This window comes from Thermobia domestica, chromosome 3, assembly GCF_964235325.1.
Source record: "Thermobia domestica chromosome 3, izTheDome1.hap1.1, whole genome shotgun sequence".
Lineage (NCBI taxonomy): Eukaryota > Metazoa > Arthropoda > Insecta > Zygentoma > Lepismatidae > Thermobia > Thermobia domestica.
In genome coordinates this window covers 266,685,255-266,711,475 of record NC_137456.1, presented here as the reverse complement: position 1 = coordinate 266,711,475, position 26,221 = coordinate 266,685,255, and the positions used below count along the sequence as shown (strand labels likewise).

Below are 26,221 nucleotides of genomic sequence, written 5' to 3'. Positions count from 1 at the left end.
TACCATTTGTTTATGTAGAGCACAATGGTTTTCAGGAATACCAAATACTAATAGCGTATTTCACGTCAGCCCTAGCCTGATCCTACGATAAATGCTTGTTAAAGGAATAACCAGAGAAGAACGTACGTTCCCCTCACAAGCGTTCCGCTTTGAGGTTCCAGTCTTAACACTGGTTTTCTATATATAAATAAATATTTATATATTTATGTATCTATCAATAAGTAGAGAGGTGGGACTTGACGGTGTTTTTGACCTACTGCGCATGCGCAAGCTGTTCCGATTCATGTTGCGAATCATGTTCCAGTTCCTATTCCGGTTCCCAAGGATCAGATTACGCTAAACAAGTAGTCTTTTATGACTATGAACACCACACCGGAACACGCATGCGCAGAAACATTACACACAACAGCATGACTATCAACATAATAGAACGAGCATGACACTGTCGGTATAGATTTTTCAACTATTATATGACATCAGGAGTGTAGTCGTTCTCCTTTACGAGCACTTCTTATCAATGGCAAGAGAGTAGAAGAAAGATTTAAAAAATAACAACAGCATCTAAAGATATAGCATAAGTCTGGTTATTCACTCACACACACACACACACACACTTGGTTCCTCTAGCCCAGTAAAATTAAATTACCAATTTAGTACAAGTTATACGCATGCGAAGAAAAATTACAGTTCCAACTCCCACTTTCGTTTCCGTTTAAACACACCAGCAACATACTACAACATAGAAGATTATGACCACAGAATACAAAGGCTACAACATAGGACTTTGAACACGTATTCCAACTCCTATTGAACATAGTAGAGCAGGGTTCGCTACCCGCTTGCGTGTTGTTCACACACACACACACACACACACACACACACACATTATATATATATATATACTTGGTTTACGGAGCAATTGGTAGCGCAAGAGCAAACTGTTCTGTTTGCAGCGCCCTTTTTTTTTGTCTGGAGCAGACTACGCAACGAGTAGCCTTTTAAGACTGTGGCCTATTGTAGTGATTACACAAGAAAGGCTCCGAACACCTATATGCGCAAACTGTTGCGCTTCCTGTTCCAACTCAAGTACCAGTATCGGTTTCGGAGCAGACTACGCAACGACTAGGCTCATTTGAACCGTTATAAAAGACTATGAGCTACTTTTCATCCACACAGACACACACACACACACGCACTATGAGCACATATTCCAACTCCTATTGTTCATAGTAAAGCAGTGATTCGCTGCCTCTTGCGTGTGGTTTCCTTTGCAGCTAACACACACACACACACACTAGGTTTACGGATCACTTGGTAGCGCATGATAAAACTATTCCGTTTCCTGTTCCGACTCATGTTCCAGTACCTAACCGGTTTCCCCGGAAGAGACTACGCAACGAGTACGCTGTTACAACCCCTTTTTTCAACCATTAGAAAAGACTATAGCCTACTTTCCATTCACACACACGCACCCCCTCCCACACACACACATACACACACACACAGTAGATTGCGCATGCGCAGTTCCGTTTTAGTAGAAAATACGGTTCCAACTCCCACTCCCGGTTCCTATTGAACACAGCAGCAGCAGCAGCAGGAGCAACAGACTACAAAGGCTACAACATACAATCATGAGCACATATTCAAACTCCTCTAGCTCATAGTAGAGCAGTGGTTCGCTCACTGCTTGCGTGTGGTTTTCTTTCTAGCTCTCTCTCTCACACACACATGCCTGGTTTACTGAGTATTTTGTGGCGCATGAGCCAAGTGTTCCAACTCACGTTGGAGTACAAATTCCGGTTTTTAATACCCAACACCGGAGAAGCTGCACGCGACTACGAACAAAGCAGACTATTTTAGATTACGCAAGAAAGGCTACGGCACAGCAGTAACAGACTACGTAACACATATTCCAATTCCAAGTGTAGAAAGGTTATGACTACATGCAGAAATGCAGAAGACGTGCCTAAATAACATACAAACTCCATCCGTTTTCCTCGTTCACTTTTCTACGACGAGAAGAGTGAAGCAGAGATTAAAACGCAAATACAAACACAACCACATGATTTACGAAGCACTTGGTAGCGCATGCCCAATAACATTACAGTTCCAATTTAGAAGAAATTACAGGTATGTGCAGAAACATTACAGTGATTCCGACTACTGTTCCAGTTCCGGTCTCGACAACACACAGGAGCAGCAGCAATATGACGTTGGCGGAGGTCTTTTTGTAGCATTTTATGACTATGTCGTACAGTGCAGACATTACCATATAGTTTATATGGGGGTACGCACTTTTATAAGAATATTATTCCATTTGGATACAACTCGGTATATCAGGGTTTTCGAACATGCTGATCACGAATACTATATTTATTTTTACCTAGGTCATGTAGTTTCTGTGGGATACGCCCTTTTTATTACAATTTTAACCAATTTGAATGAAACTCCGCACATAGAGCTTTTCGTACATGCTGCTTACGAATAGCATATTTGTTTTAACCTAGGTCTGATAGTTTATGTGGGACACGCTCTTTTTATGACAATTTTAAACAATTTAAATGAAACTCGGCATATAGAGATTTTCGAACATGCTGATTACGAATATAATATTTATTTTTACCTAGGTCTTACAGTTTATGTGGGATACGTCTTTGCTATGACAATTTTAGCCAGTTTGGACGCAGCTCTGGATATAGGAGTTTTTGAACATGCTGATTACGAATAACATATTTATTTTTTTCCTAGGTCATGTAGTTTATGTGGGATACGCCCCTTTTATGACCAGTTTAACAATTTTATGTGGAATTTGGCATATATGTTTTTCGGACATATTAATTACGAATATCATCTTTGCTTTTACCTAGGGCTTATAGTTTATGCGGCATACGCACTTTTAAGACAATTTAAATTTTTATTGACTTTTACGGCCACTTTTTTCATTCCCTAAACCACATAAAATAGCTACCCGTATTTTCGGCTACCCGCTTAAAAAATAAAAGCTACGGTTTTTCAGAGGTTCGCTCTCACTTGGAGTGTTGTCTTATTTAGCTTATCCGTCATATTCGTGGGACGTAAAACTTAAAAATTGCATTTTGGCTCACTCGCACATACACACAGACACACTGTTTATGGAGCACTTGGTGGCGGATGCGCGGTTTCAATTTAGTAGAATTTACACGCATGCGCAAAAAATGTAGTTTCAACTTCCAGTCTACACAGGTTGTGACAGCACGCAGAAATGCAGAATCGGCGCTTAATAACATATTAAATCGGCCCGTTTTACTCGTTCACTCTTTTAAGATAGCTTGTTTTGATGTGCAAAAAGCTACTATGGCACTCTTATTTAACAAAAGGGAGCAGAAATTAAAGAATAATAACGACATAGTCTGGGACAGAGGGGTTCCGGTACCAATTCCGAGTTCGGTTCCAGTGCCAGTTCTGGTTTCAATTATACCTCAACTCGCTGTGGGTGGGCGTGGGTTTCATTTCCCCTTTTTAATTATTACCGCCTTGTTTAGCATATTTGGCATATCTGTGAGACGTAAATCTCAAAAACTGCACACCCACACATATATTGTTTATGGAGCACTTGGAGCCATACATGCAGTTCCAATTTCGGTTTCAGTGCCAGTCAAGGTTCCAACTACAGATGACGAGACTGCGAAAATATTTAACATAACAAAATTATAACAGACTTTTACTAAAAGCTACTAGCACACTTTTTAACCCTATGTAACATTGCAGAACTAATAAAAGAGCATGACTTAATTTTACACCTTTGAACCCCTATGTAACATAGAAATAATTACAACCTTTTTTTCTCTCTTACATGTAGAGATTTTTATAAGACTATGGCATATTTTTGGAATTCCTATTAGCATAACAGAAATTACATAGCCGTAGACGCAAACTTTTTTCAGCTAGAGGGGGGTTTCTGCTATAACAGGAGAATTGCAGTTATTATTCTTCACGTAAAGACCGCGGACTTCATAATTTCGATTTAATGATTTTCGTAGAGCTCAGCAATAGGATATGACTCTTATGCGTAGTTTTATAGGTACAGCGATTAGCATACCCTCATTCTGCAGTTTGAGACTATAACATTTTTGGATTGCTGCAGCGTCCCCAACGAAGTTCAGGGTGGGCTCAATGTCCCTTTCAACAGAGTAGTGCGTGCTAATTGGGAGACATGGTAACTCAGTGATAGAGCGCTTACCTTTGGTACGTGGATCCTTGGTTCGATTCTTATCAAAGTAAATTTGTGGTTGGCAAGATTGTGTCCTCCCGTGTCCTCCCAATTTCTCATTCCACCAATTCTTCCATATTGTTCTTCCTTAACGTAAAAGGTATAATTTTGAGCCGTTAAACTAAAAAATTAAATACGATGTCAGAGATTTAATTGTTATGTGTAGTTTTCTTGAATTTTAATGGTGATAAGAATATGTTTTTCTTTGTACAACAATAATTACAGCCTCTCGTCTCTCCCTACCACCGCAAATTTCTCACAATAAAAGATAGTTTTGTTTTGTGCACTAATCGCTGCATTGTGGATTGGGCATTGCTACAAGCATTAATACAAAACTCTGGACCCAAAACTTCTGTTACGGGAAAACGGTATGCTGAAGTGAGTAGTCGCATGCCATTACGTTACCGGCGTTTTCTTCACGGGCAATTGAAACCGCAAGTACCGTTGGCAGGCTAATTTCGGCATCGTTTTGGAATCAAATTTAGTAACGTTTTGTTCTCTTTATGAGCTTGCTGTAAGGAGCTCAATTAGTACAATGATTTTAAAATTAACAAAAAAGAAATAATTTTAAATATTTAATTCCTAGCTTGGGAAAATGTTAAAAGGCAGCGGGTGCAGCTACATATCATGCTTCAGATAAGTAAACGTACTGTTTTCAATTTTGGTATTACGTTGGCAAATATAATAAGTAAAAAGTGGTCATCTCGACGTCAATGTGGGAAACCATTTGATTTTTTATTTTCAGGTTCGCTGTTAAATAGGTAGGAAAAAAATTTCTGGGGGACACTAATTTCTGCGGCATTTTGGAATCAAATCTAGTAAACTTCTTTTTCTCTTTTACGAGTTTGCAATGAGAAACTCAATTAATTAGTTCATTAATTTTAAAAGTAAAAGATAATTTTATATATTTAGTTCTTGGCTTGCGAAAATATTAAAAGTAGTCATAAAACTAAAAGCAGTTGCAGTATAATATATTGCTTTTGATAAAACTCCCATTTTTTTAATTTTGGTATTACGTTGGTACATAGCATATGTAAAAATAGTCAGCTTCACGACAAATGTAACTCGGGACTAATTTCGGCGCCATTTTGGAATCATATTTAGTAAACTATTATTTAGTTCTTTTTACGAAATTGAGCTTAGAGAACTGCCGGGAAGCGTTTCTTAAAGTGTGGATATAATAACCTAACACTTTTAATGACGGCATCTTGAACAATAATTACGAATGCCTAACGAGTAAGAGTGTTCTGCGTGACTCCAAAGAATCAGAACTTGTTTGTGACTGGTTTCGATTCCTATTCCGGTTCCTCCAACGAGGTTCACCTTGCTAACGCTGCCTCTAAGTTTAAATCTGACACTGTGGTTGTCAATTGCAATTTTCAAATTCCATTTTGACCTCGAGCTGACCACTTTTGTACATCATACATGTGTTGACCCGAGAACTGAATACGTCAAATGGTTCCCCACTTCGACTTCGAGCTGACCATTTTATACATAATCTATGTGCTAACCTAGTATTAAAACTAAATTTAATTTTTAAATATGTGGGACTGTTCAAAAAAAAATACGGACCTCTAGTTATATGCAATCAAATATTTGAACTTTGACCTCAAGTTGACCTCTTGGAACATCGATATCTCACCTAAGACATAAAAAATGGTTCTCATCAGCATCGATGACCTTCCTTCAACGTTCTGGAAGGCCATAAATTACATCGCGAAGAAAGTATTTGAACTGTCGTTTCCAAGGAATGGAACAGGTGCAATGTCCGGGAGTATGTCAGATGCTATTTTGTTTCCACATGTGGATTAGCGTTGTTGCGTAACAGGAGGACTGGCTCTAGAGTTTCGTATTAATGCTAGAAAATATGGTGATAGGGAAAACAGGGAAGGGTCTGTTGAAAGAGACTTTGTATCAACCTTGTACTTCGTCGATAACCCTGCAGCAATCCGAAAATGTGGTAGTCTTAAACTGCAGAATAGGGGTATGCTCCGCGCTGCACCTCTGAAAATATAAGAGTCATATCATTTTGTTGAGCTCGACGAAATTGGTTAAATCGAAATTATGAATGTCCTCGGTCTTTACGTGAAGAATAATAATTGCAGTTCTCCTGTCATAGCAGAAAATCCCGACTCTAGCTGAAAAACGTTTGCGGCCACGGCTATGTAATTTCTGTTATATTAAATAGGAATTGCAAACATATGCCATAGCCTTATAAAAATCTCTACATGTAAGAGAGAAAAGGGTTGTAATTTTTTCTATGTTGCATAGAGCTTCAAAGGTATAAAATGAAGTCATTCTCTTTTATTAGTTCTGCAATGTTACATAGGGTTAAAAAGTGTGCTAGTAGATTTTAGTAATAGTCTGTTATAATTATGTTATGTTAAATATGTTCGCAGTATCGTCATATGCAATTGGAACAGGGACTGGCACTGAAACCGAAATTGGAACTGCGCGTACGGCTCCAAGTGCACCATAAACAATATATGTGTGGGTGTGCAGTTTTTGAGATTTATGTCTCACAGATATGCCGAATATGCTAAATAAGGCGGTAATAATCAAGAAGGGGAAATTAAACCCACAGCGAGTTGAGGTATAATTGAAACCAGAATTGGCGCTCTAACCGGACACGGAATTGGTACCGGAACCGAAATTGGGAGTGAGCCATTGAGCCACCGCTCTGCCCCAGACTTTGGTGATATTATTATTTAATTTCTTCTCCCTTATGTTAAATAAGGGTGCCATAGGATCTTTTTGCACACCAATACAAGTGATCTAAAAGGGTAAAGGAGTAAAACTGATCGACTTAATATGTTATTTAGGCGCCGATTCTGCACTTCTCCATGATGTTATAGCCTTTCTAGACGGGGAGTTGAAACTACAATTTTTCTGCGTGTAATTTCTACTGAATTGGAACCGCGCACCCGCCACCAAGTGCTCCATAAAAATGTGTCTGTGTGTATGTATGAGTAAGCCGAAATACAATTTTTAAGTTTTGCGGCCCACGAAAATGCCGGATAAGCTAAATAAGACAACACTCGAAGTGAGAGCGAACCTCTGAGAAAGTGCAGCTGTTATTTTTTAAACGAGTAGCCGTAATACGGGTAACCATTGTATTTGATTTAGGGAATTAAAAGTGGTCGCAAAAGTCTATCAAAACTAAAATTATCATAATAGTGCGTATGCCGCACAAGCTATAAGCCCTAGGTAAAAGCAAAGATGATATTCGTATTTAACCCATGTCCGAAAGAACTTATATTCCGAATTTTACACACATGGTTAAACTTGTCATAAAATGTTGTATCCCACAACAACTGAAAGACCTATGTTAAATTAAAAATGATATTCGTAGTCGGCATTTTCGAAAACCCCTATATGCCGATTTTCATCCAAAACGGTTAAAATTGTCATAAAAAGAGCACACCCCACATAAACTATAAGGTAAAAAAAAATATCTGGACTATACGACATAGTCATAAAAGGCTACAAAAACACCGCAGCCAATGTCATACAAGACCAGAATTGGAACAGTAGTCGGAATCGGAACTGTAGTGTTTTGGCACATACCTTTTAGTTCTTCTAATTTGAAACTGTAATTTTATTGTTCATGCGCTACCAAGTGCTCCCTGAACCATGTGTTTGTGTGTATGTGTGTTTTAATCTCTGCTTCACTGTTTTCGTTGTAGAAGAGCGAACGAGGAAAACGGATAGAGTTTGTATGTTATGTAGGGGTCGCTTCAACATGTGGCCATAACCTTTCTACACTCGGAGTTACAATATGTGTTCCGTAGTCTGTTGCTGCTGTGCCGTAGCCTTTCTTGTGTAATCTAAAAAAAAATCTGCTTTGTTCGTAGTCGGGTGCAGCTTCTCCGGTGTTGTGTATTCGGGACCGGAACTTGTACTCCAACGTGAGTCGGAACAGTTTGCTCATGCGCCAAAAAATGCTACGTAAACCACATGTGTGTGTTTGAGAGAGAGAGCTAGAAAGGAAACCACACGCAAGCAGTGACCAAACCACTGCTCTACTATGCTCAATAGGGGTTGGAATATGTGTTCATAATTGTATGTTGTAGCCTTTGTAGTCTGTTGCTCTTTCTGCTGCTGCTGTGTTCAATAGGAACCGGGAATGGGAGTTGGAACCGTATTTTCAACTTAAATGGAACTGAGCATTTATCTACTGTGCGTGTGAATGAAAAGTAGGCCATAGTCTTTTATACTGGTCAAAAAAGAGGTTGTAACAGCCTACTCTTTGCATAGTCTCCTGCGGGGGAACCAGTTATGATACTGGAACATGAGTCGTAACAGGAACCGGAACTGGAGCAGGAACCGGAACAGTTTGTTTATGCGCTACCAAGTGCTCCGAAAACCAAGTGTGTGTTTGTGTGTGTGAGCTGTATAAGAAACCACACGCAAGCAGGCAGCGAGCCACTGCTATACTATTTTCAATAGGAGTTGGAATATGTGTGTGTTTGTTTGTGTGTGAATGAAAAATAGGTCATACTCTTTTATAACGGTTCAAAATGAGGGATCGTAAGAGCCTAGTCGTTTCGTAGAGTGCTCCGAAACAGGTACTGGTACTTGAGTCTGAACAGTAAGCGGAAAAGTTAGCGCATTTAAGTGTTCGGTGCCCTTCCTCTGTAATCGCTACAATAGGTCACAATCGTAAAAGGGTACTCATTGCATAGTCTGCTCCGGAACTATAACAGGCACAGAACAGTTAGATCATGCGGTACCAAGTGCTCCGTAAACCAAGTGTGTGGATGTGTGTGTGTGTGTCTGTCTGTGTGAACCGCATACAAGCGGGAAGCGAACGACTGCTCTACTATGTTCAATAGGAGTTGGAATATGAGTTCATAGTCCTATGTTGTAGCCTTTCTGTGGTCATATTCTTCTATGTGGTAGTCTGCTGCTTGTGTGTTTAATCTTAAACGGAAGTGGGAGTTGGAACTGTAATTTTTCTTCGCATGCGTGTAATTTGTACTTAATTGGAAATTTAATTTTATTGCGCAAGAGCAACCAAGTGCTTGTGTGTGTGTGAATAACCAGACTTATGCTATATCTTTAGATACTGTTGTTATTTTTTTTATCTTTGTTCTACTCTGTTGCCATTGACAAAAAGTGCTTGTAAAGGAGAACGACTACACTCCTGATGTTATATAATGGTTGAAAAAACACTACTAGCAGTGTCATGCTCGTTCCACTTTGGTCATAGTCGTGCTGCTGTGTGTAATGTTTCTGCGTATGCGTGGTCTGCTTTGGTGTTCATAGTCGTAAAAGACTACTCGTTGCGCGTAGTCTGTTCCGGGGGAACCGGAACAGGTAGTGGAACATGAGTTGGAAGAGGAGTCGGAACATGAATCGGAACCGGAACAGTTTGCGCATGCGCAGTATGTAAAAAACACTGTCAAGTGCCACCAGTCTACTTCTATACAAACACACGCACACATGTCTATTAGAATTATAAACTGCAGTTACTGCTCACCCTCCCGTAAAATGCTAAAACCAGACGAGAGCAAGTACGTATAATTCTCAGGTTTCAGATATTGTGGAAAATACAAGCATCGTGTCGTATGTAGTCCAGTATCTTCTAATTAAAAGTAAATGAGGTAGTAATAGCTTGCCTTTACTCAATAGAAATGTTATTACTTGAACGCAGCGTAGGTTAAAAATATCGACAAAGTACGAAATGACATTTTATAAATGGAGTTGTCGACGAGAAATTACTTAATTCGAATGTGACTTCTTAAACTTAACACAGGAACATATTAAAACGGACCAGTTAAATAATATAGATTGATCATATCAGAGTAAAGAAGTAATGTGAAATTCATTTATAGTAACTTACTAATTTTGAGTTTTGATTTGTCTTAACTTCCAAATTACTTGAAGACTGGTTATTACCATTAGTTTAAAAATTACCCATGTAGCTCAGTTTTCATCAGTTTTTTAGTGATTTTTTGTAACCATATCTAGTATATTTTTCTTGTCTCTTGAGACTCCTCTTTCTATGCTCATAGCATTGTACAGCTTTCTTACAACCTCTATTGAATACAGCACTGATTACAAAAGAAAGCCAACGAACATTGCCTTCAACCCCTATTACACAGGAAAGGCAATAACCACTTTTAACCACATCTATTTATCATGTCAAAAGTTGTACCAGGTATGATAAAGTCATTCTCTTTTACAACTCCTTTCCGCAACCATTATAGTAGAGTTTACACACAAGAAACCATGACTAGAATAAATTACACGAAGTGTACACTACAGTATAGCAGCAGACTACGAACACATTTCCGCAACCTCTATTTCACATAGCAGAAATTACACTTCAAAAGTACTATTTCATAAAAGAGTATTACTCTTTTTAACCCTATTTAACATAGCAGAGGTTAAACCAAAAGATTGTACTCGTTCTCTTTTTGTACCCCTATTGACCAGAGTAAAGTCTAGGCATCTAACATAAAAGAGACGAACATTATAGCTGATAAGTAGTATAAAAATTTTCCAACTCTTATTGAACATGGTATAAACTGCACATTTTCTATGATGATAAAGGAGTATGCCACTTTTATCAACTGCATTGAGCAAAACAGAGATATACGTTTTTCGACATTTATTCAATAATTTTGTTGTATACGTCTTTCTCTAGCTTGATATTTCTCAAAACCCTATTTAACATATGAAAGATTACATACAGTGTAAACTACTAGGAAAGCACGCAGTTTATGACTACAATTTTCTAACATCGATTTAACATAGTAAAGATTATATATAGACTAGGCTATTGCCATAGCAGGAATTACACACACAGAGAGAGAAGGGATCGAAAAACACAGTTTAAGGTTTATTTATTATACTAAACTTCTCATTAGTGAATGCACCATGACAATGTTACTATACTATTACTAAAGAGAAACATTGATAGAAACATAGTCAGTGCATAATGTAATCTTAGAATAACGTAGCACTAGAGTGTAATCTTAAAAACAGCAATGTTCCCAAAATTGAGATAGGTCACGTTCGTTACTCCACGTATTTAAAAAAACAGTTTTGGTTTAAGAAATTTATAAGATATTGCATATAGGTTTGTAGGCCATAACTACCAAACTATTCACGTTGGCAGAGTTACAAATATACACGGCAACCCCATGTTCACCATTCTTGTTTTCAGGATTAGTTTTTATAATTATGGCTACTAGAAATGTATGAAAGAGCTTGGAAACTTATATGAACTAATACATATATAAAAATTTCGTTAGGCAAATTCAGCTCTAATGCTTCATAAAGCTGGTGGGCAACTAACATCTTAATCAATATGTATTTTCCTCTGGAAATCAATTTCTAGCTCAGAAGAAAAATCCCCATATATAACACCCGTTATATAAAATGGGAGTTCTTGTTTAAAATAAACTCCCCATCGCACACATTCTTGGAGGTTTGGGCTAGTAAGAAAAGATACACTAGCACTAGAATCAGGAGTTCAATCAAACACCAATAAAGTTTATTTTTTATAATATTCATGAAGCAAAAATATTATTACCTTTATTCGAATAAATCGAAATAATACCTTTTCCAGACCATGTAAATAATGTATTATGTGCATTTGTATATAGCTAATTATCAAACTCTCGCTGTAGTGTTTTGGATGGTACAGGAGTTCTGGGAACTTACCATCGAAAGAAGGACATACTACAATAGTTAAAGTTAAAGTTAAATTTAAAGTTAAAAGAATTAGTAGCATTCGTACCGATAAAATCAGCATTAGTAACAATAATAACAGGTCTAGGTACTATTCCAGAACAAAGATCTGGAAGGGTATTTTCCATAATTCCTTGTGATAAAGTTTCTGTTTTCACCTGCACCTTTATTATAGTGCGGTCCGTAAGTGCAATAATTTGTATTAATCGTGCGTTTCCGGTTACCAGGACCAAATTTGGTCAGAGTGTTTAACGCGACATGTAAATGAGAAAAAAGCCGGGAGACAGCTTCTCAATATGATTCGTGTGACTCTGGAAGCCATCTTGAAAAATTTCCTACTTTTCACAAGTTCCTTAAATTTTGTCCAATTTACACCGTCTTTGGGCTCTAATTCACAGGCAAAACGACTATAGAAGTCTGTGAACTGCTAGACTATAACGGCAATAGCTTTAATTTATTGAGGTGGATAGAGAAAAGGCACAGGTATTCTGGGGGGAGGGCAGTTATTTTGTGTACACCAAAAATAAGACTATTGTGTTGCTTGACCTATATTTTAAGTCAGCATCTCTGGGAAGGGGGCTCACGGCAGGCCCGTATCCACGGGGGTCATGGGAGGCCACTCCCTAAATTTCTACTGCCCCATAAAGTTTTCACGATAAGCTTGCAAGAGCATATATTACAGTTAATATTGTTGGATCGGGCCCGCTAACTTCTACCGACCCCCTACATTTTTGCGATGGCTACGAGCCTGGCTCACGATGCTACAAGAGGGCACTTGCCCCCTTCTTCCCACCTAGCGTTGTCACATTGCTGCCATTGGATACAATGATTTTTATATACACTCTACAAGACTTAAAGAGCAGCTAAATGTTCTAATTTCAATTCTTCGGGAAGATAAGATTGGGAGGGATATATTCTTGTTATTTGAAGACGACATCAGAAATGCGATCAGGACAACTTGTAAGGCCAACTCTTTTAGTGATGGCATTTGTCTACCCCTAGCTGCCAAAATACTGTGGAAAGACTGAAGGAATTTGCGAAGTTTTATGATTCGCTAGATGGTGATTTCACTTCCTCCGAGAACGTTCCTAAAACTGTTGTATTGTTCATGAGAATGCTTTTGAAAGGATGAGGGGCAGATGATTCCCGAGCAACGGCCGGTGAAGTAAACATTTCCAAGTGTGCCACGAACATCACAGATATAATAAGGTTCAACGTAGTGAAAGGGCCGCGATTAAGCTCTTCTAAATTCCAAAAGCACTCCATCGAGAGGGAAACTAAACTACATCTGTACGTTGGATGGCTGGTGCATGCACACACAGGTCAGACGGAGTTAGTTGATACATTACATAATTTTGGTTTTTCTGTGTCCTACAACCGTGTCCAGGAAATAGAAGCGACGTTAACAAACACGATTTCTTGAAGAGAATCTCTTCACCACAACAGCAATTGAAAACATTTACGATAAGGCTTCCTCTAATACGTCATCACAATCGTTTCAAGGGACGAGAATTTCAATAATTCAACACCGCACGCAACCAACTATGAAAAAAGCTTCCATCAAGCTGTGTCAAGAAGACTTTACGTACGAAGTGTCTACATCGCTTCCATCGTCTCATTTGGAACTTACTCCAACTCTTGTATGTCGAAATAACATCGCAGTATCTACTGTTTGTTACGGTATAGACTCTCCACTAGCGCAGCCACTGCCAGCCATTGAAGAATGGCTCTTTCAAGCCAACAATACTGCAAACGGCTTGTCGTAGTCAGCATACAATTCGAGAAAAACTGAACAGAACGCTGCTTATGTGAAGAGCGTTTCAGCAGTGTTAAATCTCATGCCCAAAAACATAAATTCTCCTGCTACAGTACGACATTGTGTGGAAATTACTATACGGACTACTAAGAAATGAAATCCTTTGCAAGCTCTTGTCATTACTCCTGACCAGCCTGTGTACGCCATTGCTAAACTAATACAATGGTAATATTTAAGTGGTATGATGAGGTTAATGTTATATTAATGCTAGGTGAATTAGACATTTAAATGTCGTAGGAATGGTTAGCTGGTAGCGGATGGACTGATGTACTTGTTCAAGCTGGAGTAACAACGCCCGGTCGAGCTGATGAGCTCCTTGCATCATCTCACGTGAAACGTGCCAGGTACTCCCATGAAGACACAATTGGTGCTCTACACGCTCTATTGTACGAAGCCTACACGTCTTCCAATCATGAAGCTTCCGAAGCTAGTAATATAGCAATGTGAATATCCCAGCAGAGGCGGAACTCGGCTCAATTCCAATACTAGGTACAGTTATGGAGCTAGAAGCGCTTCTGTTATTGTTTGTGAAAAGTATGGGTGATGGTAATTTCATGCTTTATGTACAAGTAGTCCAGTCTATGTGTCTTTGGTATTTGGCTTTGAACCGCGTACATTACGGGCGATGGTTACCAGTCTTTCTTCATACTCTGAAGTAACTTTCAGTTCGTTATCCTGATGTATTTAAGAAATTATCTAAGGGACATTTCACCAGTAAGAAATCTTACCGGCATTTTTCACGTATGTCAGACGACCAGCTTCACGAACAGAACAATAAACTGATAAAAAAAACTGGTTATCTATGGGGAGATTACGATAACCCATTTACTCTTTTAAAGAAAATGGTTAGTTGTCCCGAAATCGCTCGTTTACTGGCTGAGTATGACAGCTACTCTGCTGAGTTACACGTATCGAGATCACACCACGAGGACATGGATGCATTCCAAAGCAAGCACAGGAAACTGTGAAGAACCTAATTGATGTACTTCGTGATACTGGTAATCCTTTTGAAAAAGAACATATGTGTACAGTTGGGTTCACCAGACATATGGCGCCAGAAGATTCGTGCCAGTCTCCCCGTGTCGGAGCTACCACAGGAACCAAAATGTATGAGGACTTTGTGTATAACCGTCTAATGATATGCAAGCAGTTAATACACGATGTTATAAACAAAGTTAATTTGCAGCTTTCGAACTGTAGCTCGTTGAAAGTTCGTTGCAAAGATAAGCTGAAACTTGCTAGTGCACACAAAGATTCTAACCTGTTCTGCAAAATATTCATAGCATGTTAGGAAAGGGGGTCGATATCAGAGAATTCGTTTCTCATGAGAACAAAACTTATCGTCGATCAATATCGGAATTTGGAGATATCAGACTGCCTACCTTCAAATCAAATATTTTGAAATTTGTTTTAAAAAATTTGACGGGTGTACAAGTACTATCATCCCTCCATTCTTCTTACCTTGTCGTCAATGGAGTGGTGCTGGTACATCAACTGCAACCAGGAGCAGAGTAAACATTTGCAGAATGTGGCGCAGTTTTGATTAACTGGATTTTTTCACATTTCGAGACACTAAACCTTAGACTTGGTCTTTGACCACTACATTGAAAAGAGTTTGAAAACACAGACGCGTCAGAAGCGTGGGAAGAGGGCGACCGCTTTGTTGTCAAGCCAATGGGATCGCTTACAAAAAAAAAATTCAGAAGTTCCTTGCAAAGAATGACAACAAGGAAAGGCTATTTCATTACCTCGCCGAAAACGTGAAAAGCGAAATCATACAGGGAAAACCTGAACGAAATGAAACAAAGAAGAAAAAGAAATACTACATGGATGGCCTAAGTATAGACCAAAAGCAATGAATGATGATATTTTTGATAGGATCAACGTTAATCTCGACATGAGTCAAAAACTAGAGTAGATTAGTTTGATTAGGCAAAGAAGACTTAAATCATCATTAGATAAAAGCAGTTAGTAGTTAGGATTTGCTGTTTTTTCTTAAAAAATTATTTTGTTTTGTTTGTTTTGTTCCGTTCAATGTGACGCGGTTTCGTAACCCAACCCTCGTCCTGAACCTTGGCCTTGGCCTTGTCCCCGAAAAAAATAAAGTGAATGATGAAATAAAGAGGAAGAGAAGATTGCAATGAGGATACCCTGTTTCAGCTCAAATCTTCAGGTGCTGAAACTGAAGAGCCTTGTCAGAGCATTAAAATATATATATATATATATATATATATACATACATATATATATATATATATATATATATATATATATATATATATATATATATATATATATATATATATAAAATAAAATAAAATTACATCGCTCAAACTGCAGCTGATATTTCAAAAAAAGAAATTTTCTCACACAAGAGGAAATCAAGTCTTATCCTCTTCCTCAGACTTAGATATTACTGGTATTTCTCCCTCATCCCAGATCGAAGCTGATGGAAGCATTCATCCTCACGTCCGTCATGCCGCCGAGAAGGGACACAAAAATATTACAGTTCGTACAGTTGACTCCGATGTTGTTGTTATCGCTCTCTTTGCGTTTCTGCATCTGTCACCCACTCTGAAGAAACTGTGGATTAATTTTGGTTCTGCAAAAATGCGACGTTTTATTCCTATACATATCATGTGCAAGAACTTACCTTTTGGTACGATAGTTTTGCTGCCGTTTTTCAAAGTTTTACGGGCTGTGACAGAGTCAGCCTTCCTTGGCTTGGCAAGACAAGTGCATGGAATACGTGGATGGTGTTTGGAGAAGTGGAGGCAGCTTTTCGGGAACTGGCAGTCGTTCATTCTTACGATGTTGTAAGCTACCAATCTCGCATGCTAATCCAGCGATTTGTGACGCTCATGTACGACAGATCAAGTACTTGCGAGGAAATCAACGAAACCAGACATATTCTATTCAGAAACAAAATTGCACATTAGACAGAATACCTCCAACCGAAGACGCATTGAATCTTCATGCAAGAAGAGCAACTCTTCAGTGCAAGATTTAGCGACAGTGCCTCGAAAAGGATGTGCATGATGTTGAACCTAAGAACAGAAACAGATGAAGGACTCGGTAACCAACCTGTGTGGACTACGTTGAGGAATATGTCTGATAACAATCGACAACTAGTGATATACCGTAGCAAACTGTGCTGTACTGGGAAATGTACTGGTATTAAGAACTTCCTCGTCTGTACGTTGCTTTCAGAATGTGAAGGACAGAGCTCACAGTGATATCACTATGAACACAGCAGCTGAACTTTTTTTTTAATTTAAAGTGTATATGAGTTATGTAGATATGTAAAATTGTAGCAAAAGTATTAAATTTGTAGAATGATAAATTGTATTAGTTTGTGCTTGATACCTGTTTAAACTCATAGTGAGGTCGGGTGACCGGGGAGGAGATTTATGCAGTTAACCTTTATGGGACCTTGCCTTTTTGGGTAAATTTTAGAGTTTCAGTCAAACAGCTATTGCGACGAGACTATTTATCGTAGAATAATGGACCATACCTCGTTTTTCTAATGAAGCTGCGTTTCGAACTGTATTTGTCAAATTTCCTTATTTTGTATCTAAGTCGGGAATTTCCCGCACAAACTGTAAAAACAGAAAGTACAAAAAATGGCACCAATATCTCCCCTCGAACATGCAAGTGGTACATGACACGAACATGCAAGTGGTACCAAAAAACTTTGCTTTATAGTGAATAGGATGAGGCATAAAGAATGGTCCCCCAAAAATTAGTGTAGTTGCTCTAGCCGATTTACCAATTTCCCCAATAATACGTTGTTAGTCAATTGTTTTTCAATGAGCTTCAGCATAAAGACTTCTCTTCGTTGGAAATGAATCCTACCTTATAGTCTTTGGAATGAACCAACCTTTCGAGTGGTACCATTCGCATGTGGGTACCATGTGCTATTGGACGGGAAAATACCTCCAAATGGATAGTTTGTGAGAAAAATAATTTTTTTCAAGTTTGGGACCCTCACCCCCCTGTGTTAACGCTTGGCTCTCAAAATCGCCTAAAACCTACTACATGGTGTATGTAATATCTGTGAAAAATATTAATCTCATATTTTGAAAACTAAGGGCGTTAAAGAAAATTTCCCCACGTGGAAAGCGTAACCCGTACTACCTTAAGGGAAAAACAAAAAATACCTCACACGTTCCTATTTATCCGAGGATTATAATTCGCAAACGATTTCATGTCAAATTAGCGTATCTTTCAAATAGTACCACTCACATGTCCCTGTCGTGTCCCTGAGGGGCGAAATTTTAAAAATATACATTTTTTTCAATTTGGACGCGATTTCTTCGCTTCTGATACACAGTAGGGAAATTGTAATAGTACAGTTAGAAGCAGTACTTAACTACGAACACAACGAGGTACGAACCATGATTCTAGAATACATAGGAACGTGTCAAAAAATTCCCAAACAAAGCTCTAAAATTTACCCATTTTTTCTTCTTCAATGTTCCTGACGTCACCACCCGTAGGCATCGCACGCGTGACTGGCAAATGCCCATGAGACACGTTCTTTGATGCTTCCACGCTTGAATAAATGCAAAAAACGGTGTGGAAAGCTTAAGTAGAGACTTAAAAGGCGAATTCCAAAGGACGACGCTATGGTGCTGATCTGTTCAATCGGTCACCAATGGGTTAAAGGACTAAAATCGGACGTTTTTTGCTATTAACATTTTTTTTCCCTTTGGCAACAGACTGGAGAAGAAGAAAAGTGTTTTCTAAAGCTTTCATATAAATATTTTGATTAAGTTGCTGGAAGTTGGCCATCTTCCAATATGGCGTCCAGTGTCGACAATAGTGATCCTACGAACTCTCTCGGCAATTTTCCAGTCTTGATTGGACATGTAACAAAATGGAGAACTTGCATGTTGATAACAGGAAGTGCAGAATACTTACGCTAACATGCCACACTATTATAGGATATTTTACTATAAATTTAGGATTATGTAAATGAGCAATTTTCACAGCAGACGACACGACAAACTTTGTTACCAATATTATTACATCCGTAAATATAACATTTCCTCAGTATACATTTCGCCCATTAGACAATAATCCGCTTTGGATGGAATCTGTTAGTGAGTCTGCGGTACAATACACAGTAGAAACTTCTCCTAATCGGTGAACACTGTAAATAAGCCCAGTGATTTGAAGTGCTGACTTAAATTTCTGAGAAGATGATGTTGTTTAAAAACCTATATTCCTATCGCCCATGCTGTCCATATATCCGGAAGTGTCTTTTGACAACCTTTTGGTTTGAAGATAAGTTGTTTGCGCTATTATAACTCAACAGTCTCTTAATATACGATCCATATGAGTATGTATAAGAGGAATAGAAAATAAGTTAATTAATTAAATATATTTGTACATCGCTGGACATTTTACTGAGAAAATCGTCTACAACAAAAAATTACTTATCTGCACACGCTAAATTAGAACTATTAGTTTTAGTAATGTTGAATTTAATACGTGACATTGTATGGGTATATCAATAGAATCGTCACCATTAGCTGAAACTACAAACTCAATTGGAACATTATCAGATACTAACGTCACACGTTTATCTGGCACTATTTTATTACGTATAATACTCGTTTAACCAGTTCGACACGCAAATAATTCCAATTCTGATTTCCTACGCTCATACTGCATTTTTGTTCTTTAATATTCTCACTATTTTACTTCTTGATACCATATTATTACTTCCAAGACGGCGAAAATTTACACTTACACTTACACTGTTATGTAACAAAGGATGTTGATTATTATCTGTACCATCTCTTTGCCCAATAACAATATGATAAAACTGTCTTTTTGCACAGTATCATCATAAATATTTTTAATGGTATGCACATTATTACCACAATCCACATAGCACAAATACGTCCACGAGATTTTCTAGACTGAGTCCGCAACAGACAATGGGACATCCCGGAATTATCCGAATTTGCTCCCAATATTTCCACATGATTTCCAAGGAGATCCTATGTCCGCTAATATCCCGTGATACAGGATATTCAACCGGACCACAAAGCGATGTCTATTGGAAAAAAGGGGGATAACTATGGGAGGTAAATCGCTTATTCCATATAATACAAGGACGTCCACCCGTCGTCCGAGACTGATTCTGCCATGGATAACGGGATAATCCGAATTTGCTCCCCGGACATCCGCGGGAAAACGAGGTATTCAACGAGACCTCAAAGGCATGTCCATTAGTAAACTGTGGGATAACAATGGGATGTGAATCGACTATGATAGGAGGACATAGGGTACAATATGGGATATTCATGGGACATTGATTATATAACGTATTGTGTTCTTCGGAGCTCAAACTTTGGTCCCACAAATGTCCATGGGATGCTCGCGGGACGGCCAGTATCCATGTATCACTCACAATCGTGATGACTATCGGATTATCAACGTGATTTCCGTGGAATAAAATTCTTTAAGTTGTCCTAAACGGTCGCTGCCAATTATATTTATTTGTGAATTGTGGGAAAATTAAAGAAAATGGAAGACGTCTGGAAAGTGGACACATAATGGTCATCGAACTCTATGATCTGAAATAAGAAATGTTTTAAGTAACTCACTTGTATTGAGATGTTTAATAAGTCACAAATGATAACGTCATAGTCTGCGCCAACAACTATCTAAACTACAAATGAGTTATTAAAAACTTTCCGTTAATATTATAGAGTTCCATGTCTACTATATGAGCCACTGTTCAAGAATCTAATATTTCTTTAGTTTACCCAGCATTTGTTCAAAAATAGAGATGTGGAAGAATCGTTTAGCAGAGCCTTACAATGATAGTTACGAAAGTAACATGTCGCAATTTACTATAATTATTGATCATATTGCCCAGTATTCCTAATTCTACTATATTTAAGACATGTTGGTGGTAATCACCTACACTACAAAAATAATTAGAAATACCGAGAAATTATGTGTGAATTACATATTAAACGTCACTTTCGTAGGAATAATAATAATAATAATAATAATAATAATAATAATAATAATAATAATAATAATAATAAAATCTGAGCTGAACTAATATCAAAATATTAAGTATCATAATGCACTAAAGACTTGTATGGATTTTTCATTGAGAAATAGTTTGATCATTTTTTTTAAAAAAAATAACTATTTTCTTGAATATTCATAACAAGCACTAAAAATGATGAGAAAGATACTAAATTTCTCGTCCATGACATAAAAATATAACTTACGAAATATCATACTTTACACTATCACTACCAAGTGATGAAATATTTTATGGAGTTATATTCGTTAATACACCGTTTTCGGATGACCATGGAACAAATTAAGAGGATTCCTGTCATTGAACGAAAAACAAATGTTTTCTCAAGATTTTATCACCCAGGTAGTGACGCAGAAATGCAGTTACGTACCAAATAAATAAATAAATAAATAAAAACTAGACAATTGTAGCAAAATTCATTAACAGGAAAATTATAAATTTCCAATCTGCTTTTCATATTACTCTCATTACCTTCCTTCTTTCCCTAAGATTGTCAAGTCACATACAGAGCTCAAGATAAAGCAGTCACCTACCACTTAAAAAAATAACTACACTCTTGTTACACAAATTGTCTTTACTTTTTTTGTTAAACAACATCAAGTGTCAAAAAAGCAGTCATGTACCATGGTAATATTTCTGAACAGACGAAGATGAATCCTCAAATGACCTTGATTTACCACGAGGAGTCTCCAAACTGTCATTGTTTCCCTCTTATTTGGCATGACGCCCTTGGTAGTACAAGCAATTTCGTCATCTGTTGCTAATTTATACGACGGATGTAAGCTTGCTGTATCCAGAAAAAAATAACACTAGAAGGTTTGGGTACAAAACCTCGCGGCCAGAACCTCGCGGCGACAACCTCGCGGACCAAAATCTCGCCTGGCCAAAACCTCGCCTCCCAAAACCTCGCGGCCCAAAATCTCGCTAGGCCGAAACCTCGCCTGGCCAAAACCTCGCCGCCCAAAACCTCGCGGGACAAAATCTCGCCGGGCCAAAACCCCGCCTGGACAAAACCTCGCCGCCCAAAACGTCGCGGGCAAAAATCTCGCGGGGCCAAAACCTCGCCTGGCCAAAACCTCGCCACCCAAAACCCCGCGGGCCAAAATCTCGCCGGGCCCAAACCTCGCGCCCCAAAATATCGCCATACCCAAAATCTCGCCTGACCAAAATGTAAATGTTCCAACAGATGATAAGGATGACGGTATAAAAGACGCTGTTTCAGAAGAAGCATCACGGGTATTTGACCAAGTCCCGCGATACCATATGAAAATTCTATTTCTGTATTAGAGGATTTCAATGTGAAGGTAGGGCGACAGGATGTTTCTAAACTGGTTATAGGGAAAGAAAGTCTGCATAAGGAAAGTAATGACAACTAACGAGGTTAGTTTCGTGAACTTTGGAACATCCAAAAATTAAAATTTTAACAAAAATCTAATAATATATATGAAAATATGAAATAATACATGAGTTTTTACGACGTCCCTTGATTATGTCCTATAGGTTAAAGGAGACGTAGATGACCAGGATGAAGGAAATGATCGAATAAAGAAAGTGGGAGGAAACGGGAATAACGCGAGAAAGCCCACGCACACGATGTTTTGTATCTTCTTCTTCTTCTTCTTCTTCTTGTTATTATTATTATTATTATTATTTGTAATGTGGAATTGCATATTAAGAAACACATTGGGTAAATATTAAAGAAAAGTTTCATTCGTGGCGAGGTTTTCGCCCGACGAGATTTTGGGTGGCGAGATTTTGGCACGGCGAGATTTTGGGCGGCGAGGTTTTGGCCCGGCGAGATTTTGGGCGGCGAGGTTTTGGCCACGCGAGGTTTTGGGCGGCGAGGTTTTGGCCACGCGAGGTTTTGGCCCGGCGAGATTTTGTCCCGCGAGGTTTTGGCCGGCGAGATTTTGGGCGGCGATGTTTCGGCCACGAGATTTTGTCCGTATCTCCACTATAATTATATTGGTTGGCTTGTTTCATGTGTTTTATACATCTATAACTTTCGAAGGAAAAACGAAAACGTGAAATATATGAAAGAGCGAAAATCGCGCACAATGTTACGGGTAAAACGTCACCTTGAAATATGTGTCAGTCATGAACGAGTCTTTCAAAGTGAATGAAATTATATTCAGCCGGAACTCGGGTGTTTCAAGCATAATTCGTGTTTCACTAAATGTTATGGAATTCAGGAAATAACATATATATTGCGGGAGACAGATAGAAAACAATAAAACCTATATCTCTTTCCCTCTTTCTCTCTCCCTCTCTCTCACAGAGGAATCAGGTCGGGTGAAATTTCTCTACTACTAACCTCGAAATTACAGATGAGATATACAACCTTCTTCATATCCATTCTTGAAGAACATTCCATGAATACTCTTAAGCCTACTTACAGAACAGGAAATGTACAGAATAAAATGAATATTTCTCGTGGTCTTTGGTGTAGAAAGGCAAAAATAACATCCTGGTATTCGCCTGAATAGACTCATGAAATGTATGAAAACGTGTCACAATAAACAGGGGAGGGGGGCACGGTTTGTATCCACCCTCTATCCAACCCCCTCTATGCAGCGTGAGCATTATAAATAAAATGTTATATTGACTGTAGGAATTATAAGAGCTAAATAAAAATATTTCCATCTCGGAAACAAAGGAGAACGCCAAAGCCAGAAGTAGGCATTCAAATTATTGAAGCCTTTTATTTTCTTTTTCAAAAAAAGGAAACACTCCTTGTCAAAGGCAACGTTTGTCGAGACAATAAAGAAAACGTACCCTAATACACACTACGATACTTTCTGGAAAGCTGTCATTTTTTGTGTGTTCTAGAACATATCAGAATTATATTCTTCTGGACAAATGTTTACATTTCGGACAGCAAGAAAGTAAAAACTATTCACAAAATACAAATTACACGGTCTCGTGAAGGGTTGACAAGGTCTGTTCTGCCAGAAGCTCTTTAATGCTACTTTCCTTTCAATTTTTTCGTTTTTTTCTGTTAAAAATGTTTATCATTTATGTATTCAACACTGATGCTTCCCCAAAGCACAAGCGGAACAGCTTATGTAGTGTATTGACTGAGTGAAGAGTGAGAAGCGAAAGTGAACAATTCTTACTGAGCGACGCCCAAAAGAACTAAGGCTATGACCGTTTCATCTTTAATGAAAACTAGCAGTGATTACCGGTTAAAATAAAGAAACTTAAAAGCACAATTATACTATTTTTGTTTTTAGTGGAATGGATTTTAACGCCATTGGAAGTGTAACTATTCGTCTCAGCGACCCCGAAAACTATGGATTCGACACTAATATCGGTCGTTTTCGATGATTTTAAATGCATTTCCCCTCCCTCTCTCGTAAGTCCCACAGTCAAAGTGATATGATAAAAAAAACATCCCAGGCCCGAACCTCACACATATTCAAAATTTGATCGAGATCGGCAAAGTGGTTAATTAGAGATGAAGTCTCACATAATAACTTTCATTCTTATATAAATTGATTTTATATCTTCCTCTGCTTCCCTTCTCCTCAGTTCTACCGTCAAACTGAATAGATAAAACCGTCATCATGTTCAAACCTCATTCAAACTGAAATTTAATCGAGATCGGTCGGGCGGTTGAAACATGTATTTTAATGCAAAGTATTGACTTTTACCTGTAAATCTCCCAAAATGTGGTGCACCAAAATTTTGGCATCTTTTACATATATGCCCACCAACGATGACGCGCCTGCTCCTGCGGAAGCGCACCTCGCTGCCATTTGCTCCCCACTGCTGTACTTCTGCCCTGATTCGGCTAGATAACATTGGTTCTTTTTAGAGGACACTTAGCCGAGATGGATCCGTGTTTTATGCAAACGTACTCACCGTTCAAACTATAATACCAGAAACACGTCAAACGACTTCAAAACTCAAAAAACCAGAGGGCGTTAATTACCCACATTACGCACGTAATCCAATACTATATACACCATCAATGACTACATTACGCATACAAATAACGAACAATACTCACTACAAAGTGAGCCGGAGCCGCGATAAAGATATTTGAGAAAGAAACTAAATAACAGCCATCATTTGTTTTACCTTACGAAAAAAAAACTGAAAATCAAAGCTGCACAATCATATAGTAAAAACGAGAGAAGGTTTATTCACCAGTAATCGCGGTTCATGGCAATCGTGGTTATCGGATTGAGAAGTAGATACAATCATATTCGGGTACATAGTAGTCTTCCTCAGGGTGAAAAACTACCCCAGGAAGACTGTTGTAAAGTAGAAAGTTCTTAAATTTAGCATATTCACCTTCACGTATGTGTACTAATCATCACTGGTGAATACGTTTTATAATTACGGCACCCTTTTACGTTTTATGAACATTGTAATGGTTCACTCCAGCAAAAGGTTTTACCAAATAGAACATTTATAGGAAAGGTTAAACTGCCGCAGATGGCGGCCCCGGATAAAACCCACATGAATCTTTTTTAACGTTGTATTACAACTTACCTGTTATTACTTTCATGTACCTTACATACAATTATCCGTTTCATTTCCAGGCTTCACTATTAAATATTAATCACAAACATTTCTTAGTTTCCCGCTTATTTTCCTCTTTCTTACATCCGTATACACGAAGTATTACTGCGCAACATTAGTACCGTGAAAGCAAACTACACACTACTTATTAATGACTAATACACAGTGGCCGATTAAATATCATGCCTCCCCAAAGTATGATGTAAAATATATCGTGGCGGACATAAGTGTTTGACCGGGTAATGGCGACTGCTTTTAAACAAATGCAGAGTATGAGAATAAAATTTGTCATATCTGTAGTTTCGTGTGGAGAAGAAACAAACTTGTCCACCGAAGCTTTAATAATAACTGAACTTATTAATATAAACTTTGCCTAAGATTATTCACTTATATTGATGTTTAAAATTGAAGAAATATAACAGACAACTTTGCAAACGGAGGCAAAAAACTTAAAGTAACCAGACAAAATACGAATCATTTACCGGGTACAGATCTCGGTTCAGTCGTCAAGGCGCTTTACCAGTAATCTGGAGGGTTTTGGTTCAAATCCACGCCTGGCAATTTTTTTAGTTTAGGATTTTTTTTATGGCGATTGATTGGCGATGACATACATTTTATTATATTCACACATTTGAATAGTCCAATGGTTCAATACTTGAACTATCAAATTTTCAGGAATAATAATAGTAATAATAATAATTATTATTATTATTTCGTGGTAGATAAAAGCTAGGTGCTAATTATCATTCACGTAATACCATTACTAGCGGAAACGTGACATTCGGAGAGAATATTTCGGTTTTGTTTAATGTTGCCCACGAGAAGAGGAAATTCTCATCTCGTTTTTAAA

At 38.1% G+C, this 26,221-nt stretch overlaps 1 protein-coding gene across 2 annotated transcripts in view; it reads left to right on the top strand.

The window, feature by feature from the left end:
- Positions 1 to 26,221, top strand: part of LOC145681642 (uncharacterized) — a 243,673-nt gene that overhangs the window by 167,410 nt on the left and 50,042 nt on the right. The gene's annotated exons all lie outside the window — the stretch shown is intronic.